The sequence below is a fragment of the Trichosurus vulpecula genome, chromosome 1 (genome assembly GCF_011100635.1).
Source record: "Trichosurus vulpecula isolate mTriVul1 chromosome 1, mTriVul1.pri, whole genome shotgun sequence".
Lineage (NCBI taxonomy): Eukaryota > Metazoa > Chordata > Mammalia > Diprotodontia > Phalangeridae > Trichosurus > Trichosurus vulpecula.
In genome coordinates, this window is record NC_050573.1 from 254925437 (window position 1) to 254934258 (window position 8822).

The 8822-nt window shown below is 38.1% G+C and overlaps 1 non-coding gene and 2 pseudogenes across 1 annotated transcript; all 3 read right to left on the bottom strand.

Moving 5' to 3' along the window:
• Positions 1 to 2776: 2776 nt before the first annotated feature.
• On the bottom strand, positions 2777 to 3649 carry LOC118837928 (annotated as a pseudogene).
• A 732-nt stretch (positions 3650 to 4381) lies between these two features.
• LOC118834995 lies at positions 4382 to 4488 on the bottom strand. Its single transcript, XR_005009363.1, has one exon. It is a non-coding gene; the product is annotated as a U6 spliceosomal RNA (small nuclear RNA).
• Positions 4489 to 7027: 2539 nt separating this feature from the next.
• Positions 7028 to 7629, bottom strand: LOC118833570 (annotated as a pseudogene).
• Between the last annotated feature and the right edge of the window lie 1193 nt (positions 7630 to 8822).

Sequence of the window (8822 nt, forward strand, 5' to 3'; positions counted from 1 at the left end):
AAAAGCAGGAATCCCAGACCAAAGGGAATTCTGCCACTTTGAATGAACAGAACTTTCACAGAGTCTTGTGGTCTAATTTTGCACAGACCCAAACCCATATTAGAAATTGCAGAGCTCAGAACAGGCAGGTAGCAATCTGACTTTGCCCTAGATCAAACCACTTTGTGAACACTGGAAGTTGTAGGTTTCCAACCTGTTCTTGACATTCCGGAATAACACAACACTCAATATCACAAGGAAGCAGCAACAGAACCAGCCCAGACCTTCCCTCCAGAAATGCAACTGAGCCCAGCCCTGACATCAGGTCTAAAGACAAGAAGTAGGCTGGAAGAATGGGCAAACCAAAAAACCCCAAGGGAAGGAGTTATTACGGTGACAGGGAAGCTCAAGACATAAATGCAGAAGAAGAGAATGACTCCAAACATGTTTACGGAAAAACACAGCTTGGGCACAAACTCAACTAGAATTCATGGAAGAGATGAAGGGAGAGTTTTAAAAAAGAGTTAAAAATGTTTCCACAAATGGAATGAGAGTGCTTGGGGGGAAAATGGGAAAACAAATGAGAGCTATGGAAGAAAGAACTAGAAAGGGAATTAATAGCTTGTCCTAAGAGTTATAAAATTTTCTTAAGCAACAAGATCCCTAAAAATTGGAATGGATCAAAATGAAGCCAATGATTTCATGAGACAAGAAATTTTTTTTTTTAGTTTACAAAAGGCAAGTTTAATAGGATTATGAAAATCTATTTGGTGAGTTCTTGCAAGGGGACCAGTATTTTAATACATAGGAATATAACAGCCAAAGTAAGCATTTCTCATCAACATAAATGAAATTATTTTTAATTTCTTTTTTGTTTTTAAATGTAAAAATATATTTATTCACAACTTTTGAGAGCATGATTCCATTCCTTCAAAAAAGTCTATAATATGGACAAAGTGCAAAGAAAAATTAGACAGTAGCTGATGCCAAAACAAAAATATACATCTTTAATATATACATATACATTTAAAATATACATCAAAAATACACAAACTTTAAAAAACCAAAACAAAAATATACATCTTTAATATATACATTTAAAATATACATCAAAATATACAAACTTTAAAAAGCCAAAAGAAAAATATACATCTTTAATATATACATACACATTTAAAATATACATCAAAAATATACAAACTTTAAAAAGCAATATTACAGGCAGTATGAATGTAAATTACATTTAAAATATTTTTAAATGACAGTTACAAGCTTAAATTATGATAAAATAATAATCACATCTTTAATGAAATATATTTACATAGTGTCTTAGTGCTGCAAGTTAAAAAAGGAGATGAATTTACAGATACCCTTGCTTATCATACAAGTTAAAATATTTGAATGGCCATGTGATTTTTAAAAATACAGCAAGAACTTACATCAGTATTTGCATCTTAATCTTCCTATGGTGTTAAGGAAGGGCATTACCATTGTTATAAAAAAAAAACCCTGCTAAGGAAACTAGACAGCAATTTAGCTACTAGAATTATACTAGCAAAACCAAGAAACGCAGCCCAATTTGGGGGCATTTTGCTCCCTTAGCCCTTAGTTCATATTTAACAAAGTAGAGAAAAGAAAGGCTAACATGCAGGGTGTCCTGAAGTCCTTGGTGGTGTTTTAAAGCTATTAAAGCAGCACTAAGACTTTTGGGACATGCTGCAGAATCCTAGCAGCAGCTATAACTCACAACTCCCCTAGCTTTACTTCTCAGAGCGTCTTCCTTTATTACACATAAAACAAGGCAAAAGAAAACTAAATAAAATCCATCATTTCATACATGAAAAAATTCTTCAAAATACCTGTATTACTTCTTTTTAGGAACTCCCACATTATTCATTCAGAGAATTTAGTCCTTTGTGCAAGATTTTCATTTTAATATTATTCCAAACTCATCCAATGTAGACTTAAAAAAACTTACCTAGAAATTGAAAATAGAATCTAAAGTAAATATTCCCTTTGTAGCAGTATGTAACTCTCTTTTAAGTGGAACAATTCAGCTCTGTGCTCAATTTAGTGTCTGATCATTGGCAATTAAAAAATTTCCAATTTCGCCTCTTTCAGGCCTCAAAACAATCCTGTTTAGTGGTAATACCGCGAACACGCTATTATATCAATTTGATAGAAATGAATATTAGTGCTCTGTTAGGCTTATTGAACTCTAATTGTGCTATATAGAATGATTAAATTCAAACAAGTTATAAATAAAATTTAAAAAACTTTCAGGAAATGATGCATTATCTGGAGCTGCTAATTACCTCCCTCTATAGCTGCTAAGAAAAACAAATAAAATGCTTTATCATTTTCATGTTCAGATACTGAAAAAAGTAGATCATTTTTAAAAAACAATACTAGATCCATGCAAAGAAAACAAAAATGCAAGCTATTTAAAAGGAAACAAATTAAATCTATAGATACTAAATTGGAATATATAAATTAGAGCAGATAGTTTTTAATAATCATAAAATCCAAGAGTTGGAAGGGACCTCAGAGGCCATCCAGTCCAAATGGTACCTGAACAAGAATCTTCTTTACAACATATTCAGATGCATGACAGAATCACAATGAAATTGCACTTAATACTGAATTCAGATAGATTCCATCATTCCTATTCCTTGCTATTGAACATTAACCACATAATTTCTTTCTTCCTTACAAAAAGGCTCAGAACAAATATTTATACATTCTATTTGATTTTCAACATTGGTCATGACTATTAAAATGGCCAGACGATTTCATCCTATTTGTCTTGCTGATCTGCTTCAGATTTTTTTAAACCCAGGGGCGGACAGTTCTAAAACAGGATTCACAAATCCAGAATATTCTGAATTGCCACTGTTACCCATTTCAGCACTAACAAAATCATTCTCTCGGCCCATTAGAATCATCAGAAGCCGAGGTAGGATTACTCCCAGTTTTCTTGCTGCTATATTTTAATGCAGCCCGTAGAATATCCAATTCAGTTTTGGATCATTCTTTCAGTTGGGGCCATTCCATTCATTCCTTCTTCATCTTCACACTCTAGATCTAGGGATGTGTTGTCATCATTTCCACTGGTTGGTTTGGTTTTGGTCATTAAGTCACAACTACTTTCTGTCTGGTGTCAAAATCGTGGCCTCTGATGAAAGTCTAGTACTTCGAAAAACTTCATTTTGTGACTATATTTCTCAAAGAGGATTCAAAGTCGTCTTCTTTCCCTGAACTTTGATATTTTCCAGTGTTGGAATGATGAGATCGTTGCACATTCCTTTGTGCAAGCACATTCCTTGCTCCAAGAACTTTCGCTGCTTCGGTGCCCTTTTCACTCCGTGCAGCGTATATAAAGCTTCTTCTTCTAGTCTTCTCTCCTTGTAAGGCTAACTCTCTTTGAATTTTTTATATCAAATGTTTTCTGTTTTTCAGCAATAGAGCTATTTCTTCCTCAGTAAGGGGCCTAGGACTACTTCCTAGGCTTTCCCCTTCATCACTTTCTACCAGATTTTCAAACTCAACAGCGCTCGTCTGTTGGGCACATACTAAAACACTGTGACTCTCCGCCACCGCCTCCCTGCTGGAGCCATCCCGCCTCCTTGCGGAGGAGGTCGAAGCGCTGGGTCCAGCAGCAGTTCCCCATGGCATGTCGCTCACTCGTCGCGCCCCTGACCTCAAGGCCCTGCAGCCCTCTTGTCGGGCGCGCGTCCGGGACTCGGCCCGGCCCGTGCAGCCGCGTGGGCGCAAGGGCGCGGGGCTCGGCTGGGGAGCCTTGGGCGGCCGCAGAACAAAGGCGCTTCTCCAGCAATCCAGGAGCGGCCACGTGAGAAAGCGGAGCCCCGGCCGGGCCTTTGCGGCATTTCCCCATCCGCCCGGCAGCCCCCTCCAGCTCCTCGGCCGGCCACGTGGAGAGTATTTTTAATTTCTTAAACAAGCCACTTTAACCTTTCTTGGCATTCACTGCTTTATCTGTAAGGCGAGGAAACTGGAGAAGATATCCATGCCCTGAAAATATTTTTATTCGTATTTGTGAGACTGTTTATTGCTGAAAATGTAAATATGTATTGTATGTAACTCCTATGATTTAGACCTCAAGGGACCTCAGGAATCATCTGGTTCGTCTTTTCTTTTAAAAAGAGGAAACTGAGACCCAGAAAGGTCGGCCAACTTGCCCAAGATCACATAGAGTTGGGATTCTGAACCCATTATTTTATTTTATTTTATTTTTATTTTATTTTTGTTTGGTTTTTGACCTTCAAGACAGAATTTATTCTTTTTTTAAAATTTATTATTATTATTTTTTAATTTTAGTTTACAACACACGGTTCTACATAACTTTGAGTTCCAGATTTTCTTCCCTCCCTCCCCAAGACAGAAAAATATGGAACGCTTCACGGATTTGCATGTCATCCTTGCGCAGGGTCCATGCTAATCTTTTCTGTATTGTTCCAATTTTAGTATATGTGCTGCCCAAGCCAGCACTTCTGAACCCATTTTACAGTGAATTGTAAAACGTGAGGTTTGTCAGCCCACATTTTAGCCTTAGCCTTTCATTCAGGTGTTTAACAAGATCTAGAGAAACACCACGACTTGTGGGAGGGTGTAACCAGAATGGACTTTGTTTTCTTTGAATGACTCAGCTTACCTCATTGAGCTTCCCTGGACACTGGGGCTTGCTCTTCCGGGGCAGGAAGCCCAGCAACCATGCCAGGAATCAGAGAGCTTCCTGTGTGATGAGTCATAGGGCTGGCTGAGAGGAGGTGTGTTAACCTGGTCTACGCTAGGGGGAGGGGCCAAGTCAAGAACCAATTGGCCCTGGTCATTCAGGCGGGGCTTGATGATGTCAAAAACTCTATAAGAGGGGAGAGGACAGCTTGAAGATCTCCTTTTCCTTTTCCGGTTGGAGCCAGAGACGCCTACAGCCGAAGCTGAGCTGCCGGTAGCAGAGCTGACTGGAGGCCAGTGGATAATCTTCTTACTGTAGAGGGGAAGCATGTATACGATTTTGCCTTATACTATCTCACTTCTCTGTGGCCTCCTGGTTACCCTTGTGAGGCGGACTTATTGGGCCTGGAAGCTTTTGATGAAAATATCAAAATGGGGACGCTGGTTTGTGGGCTTGTTACTGTGGAGTGTAAACACATGCTTTAGTTCTCCTGCCTTCTGCCTAGAGAATTCCTTATATCCTGCGGTTCCGGACCTTTTAGGCACATATGAGATTCTCTTTGAAATCATAAATTCTGCCTTCCTAATATAGAGGGCGGAGAAAAGCAATACAAGATCAATTTAATTTCATCGACATATGTGAGGTGCTGACGTCTGTGGAGTTAGCACCAAGACGTCAACAGGAAAAAAAACGATGACTGGTCCAACCCAGATGGACCGAAGTAGCCACCACGGTGACGCTCATTTTCATCCCTCAGCTTATTAACGTTTTAAGAAAAAGAAGGCGAAGTATTTTTTTTTAATGCCAGCAGCATTGGCAACACTGTAACATTGCTACTTTACAAGATTAAAATGGGGGAATTTCCATACTTTGTGAACTCTGGAGATGGAGGTTGTTTTTTAGAGCAACACGTTCAAAAACAAAGCAGTTTTACTAAACAGCGTTGCCTGGGCGATGCTTCATAAGAGCACATGGACACCATCCTTTAAGAGAAGCCATGTTTTGCTTACAGATAGAAGGAAACTCGGTGGATTGTGTGTCCAAGAGAGATATTTGAAATTTATATCATAATTACAATGCACTATAAAGATATAGACTTGTTTATTATTAATCTTTGGCTCATTATTGGTAGATTTTTTAAAAATAAATTTTTGAATAGAAAAATTCTGTAAGTCTTAAATATGGCTTAGCATCAAATCTAGTTTCAGATCAAAGGAGACCTAGAAGTATAGGCCATTCTATACCTCTAGAGTAAAACAGTAAATTTAGGTTAATTCAATGACTGGGAAATAGCACCATCCACTAAGTTTCTCAATTTCTCCATGAAAACAAATGTTTTAGAGACTTCTTAGGCTATTCCCTATTATGTGCCATTGTTTATAGAGGATTGCATCTACAGTTGAGAAGCTCCTACAATATGTGCAAATTATTTGCTCTTTTTGAGGAGTGAGTCATAAGGGGGTAACACAGATGCTTAGCTACCTTTTTGAAAAGGACAGTGCATTGACAGCCAGTGCTGACTGTTACCTCTGACCTTGGTAACATATGACAACTAAGTGCTGAAAGGTGTTCTCTAGTAAACAGAAAGAAAACTGTCTTCACAACCACACCTTGAAGTCTCCATATGTAATTTGGGGATTTCGAACTGTGCCATTGTTTGGACAGAAAATTATTTAGTAAATGTTACGGAAGTGAACTCAATGTGAAGATTTTCATGCTGAAATAATTAGTACAAATAGTCTCCACAATTTAACCAAGTTCAATGTTTGGGTAGAGCTAATTAGGAAATATATTACCTGCTGTTAAACTCAAAGTAAATGGTTTTTGTCTTTCAGCTTCTATTGCATTACCCAAATATCATAGCTTAGTGCTTGTAATACCATTATGCTTTATTTTAATTAGGCTATTCAATTTTTACTTATTCAAGTACAGTGGGGTTATAGATTCTTCCATGTGGTAATAAGATGGACACTGTCAAATTACTTGTTAACCATGATAATAAAAAATCCTTAGCATTTTTAAAACACAGAAATAATTTTTGGCTGATTGTGTGGGTGGTTATTAATTCCTTTATGGGTCAGATAAAATTCAAGTTAGTCGTTATAGAAAGTTTGTACAAATTAAGATGATTCCTAGATAATGTTTTCAACTTGTGATTAGATACCATTATTAAAAACTGAAAAATCTTAGGTTAGTAAATATTTTGTAAGAGAGGTGATCTCTGAAAGTTGTCACCCTCCAATATAAGAGAAATGGGTTTCACCTTACGTCTAAAGCATATAAGCTGTCAAAACATCCCTCCTATGCATGTATATATTATGTAGATATATTAATTCTATGCAGTCAACAAGAAGTTTAGTCACTAAAAGAAGATTCACTATCTGAACTCTCTCTGGCATTTGCTTTACCTTCCCCATCAGACACTGGGGCATTTGACCTCTCAAGAAGATCTGGGTCCAGTCCTTCAGATACCACTTTGTTTCTTATTGCCATCACAGGAACACCCACTTGAACCATTTTGAAACATCTGGCATATCCTGGATCCTTGGTTACAGTTAAGATATGTTCTGAGGCCACTTCACATTTCTGTGGTCCAGTGTCTTGTATACTCTTCTGCTCAGATTGAGGAGACAGAGATGATTGTTGACCCAAGGGGGTTTCTGGACCATTTGTAACACCATTAACATTTGAAGTAGATATTTCAAATTTAACATCTTCTAGACCTGGAATAGATGATAGCTTTGTATCCAAAATATTAAGAGTTGTTTTAATTTGTTGGATCCGAAGAGAAAGAGCTGACAGCTTTTCTTCACAAACTGTAGAAAATTGGTTGAGGAACTTGGTGCAGTATATATCACAAACTGGTTTAGAAATGCAACAGTCCTTTTCAGTTGAATTGCTGGCACCTTGGTTAGGTCTATGCCCGACCCCATCAGAAGCAGCCTGTCCTTGTCCATGGCCCCAGTGAGTGGACCCCATGCCCCCTGCTTTCCCAGTCTGGACCCTGGGAGTGGCTCCAGTCCGGCATAACAAGAAATATTATAACAAAATTAAAAGGCTGAAAATATAGAAGAAAGTATAAGGTATATTCTAGCACGAATAACTAACCTGGGAAAGGGATCAAGGAGAACAAATTTAGGAAATCAACAGACTATCTCACCACCATGACTGAAACAAAAGTCTAAACAGAGTATTTTAAAAAATTGCCTGGGTCTGTTAGACCCAGAAGGCAAAGTGGAAATAGAAAGGATCCTCCTTTGAGGTATTCTCAAATTCTACTTGGTTCTTTCTCTCTCTCTCTCAGTCTCTCTCTCTCTCTCTCTCTCTCTCTCTCTCTCTCTCTCTCTCTCTCTTCCCCCCGCCCCGGCTTTCTTTTAGGCACCAAAATTTAGTGAGTGGTGGTGTGATACATTTCCCATCCTAATGGATTAATGGATTATTCCAGGGAGGAGGTGAAGAAGTTAGAAGTTGCTGTTGACAGAGGCTTGGGAAGGAGGAGAAAAATACAGATCATCTCTTTTTTCATGACAACTGTGCCTAAGGTCAAACTACCTCTGTTAGTACCACCTGCCCCAAATGGCTTATCCCAATACTATCACCTTCATACTTTCATCCTTATGAAGCTCAATTCTAACTGACCTAAACCAGTGCTTTGGGATTATTTCCTTATTTACTTAGGCAGAACTCACTGCCTCATTTTCCCTGTGAGCCCTGGACACAGGCTTGTTCTCTTCTAGGGTAGCTTTTGATAAATAACACCAATGAAAATAAAAACAGAAACAAAAAATAACTTCCAATTTTATAGGCAAATTTTAATTGCTTAATACTTAGCAATTTCCAATTTTAAAATGAGATAAAGAAGGTCTAGAAAGATGCACTGGGAAAAGGGGAAGTGAGAGGAAGGATGGGAAAAATTATCTTACATAAAAGGCACATGAGGAAGAGATTTTACAGTGAAGGGGGAAATGGTGGGATGTGGGCAATGCTTGAACCTCATTCTTATCTGATTTAATTCAAAGAGGGAAGAATACACACACAATTCACACACACACACACACACTCAGATGAGTATAGAAATCTATCTTAACCAATAGGGAAATAGGAGGGGAAGGTGATTAAAGAATAAGGGATGATAAATGGGAGGCTGGAT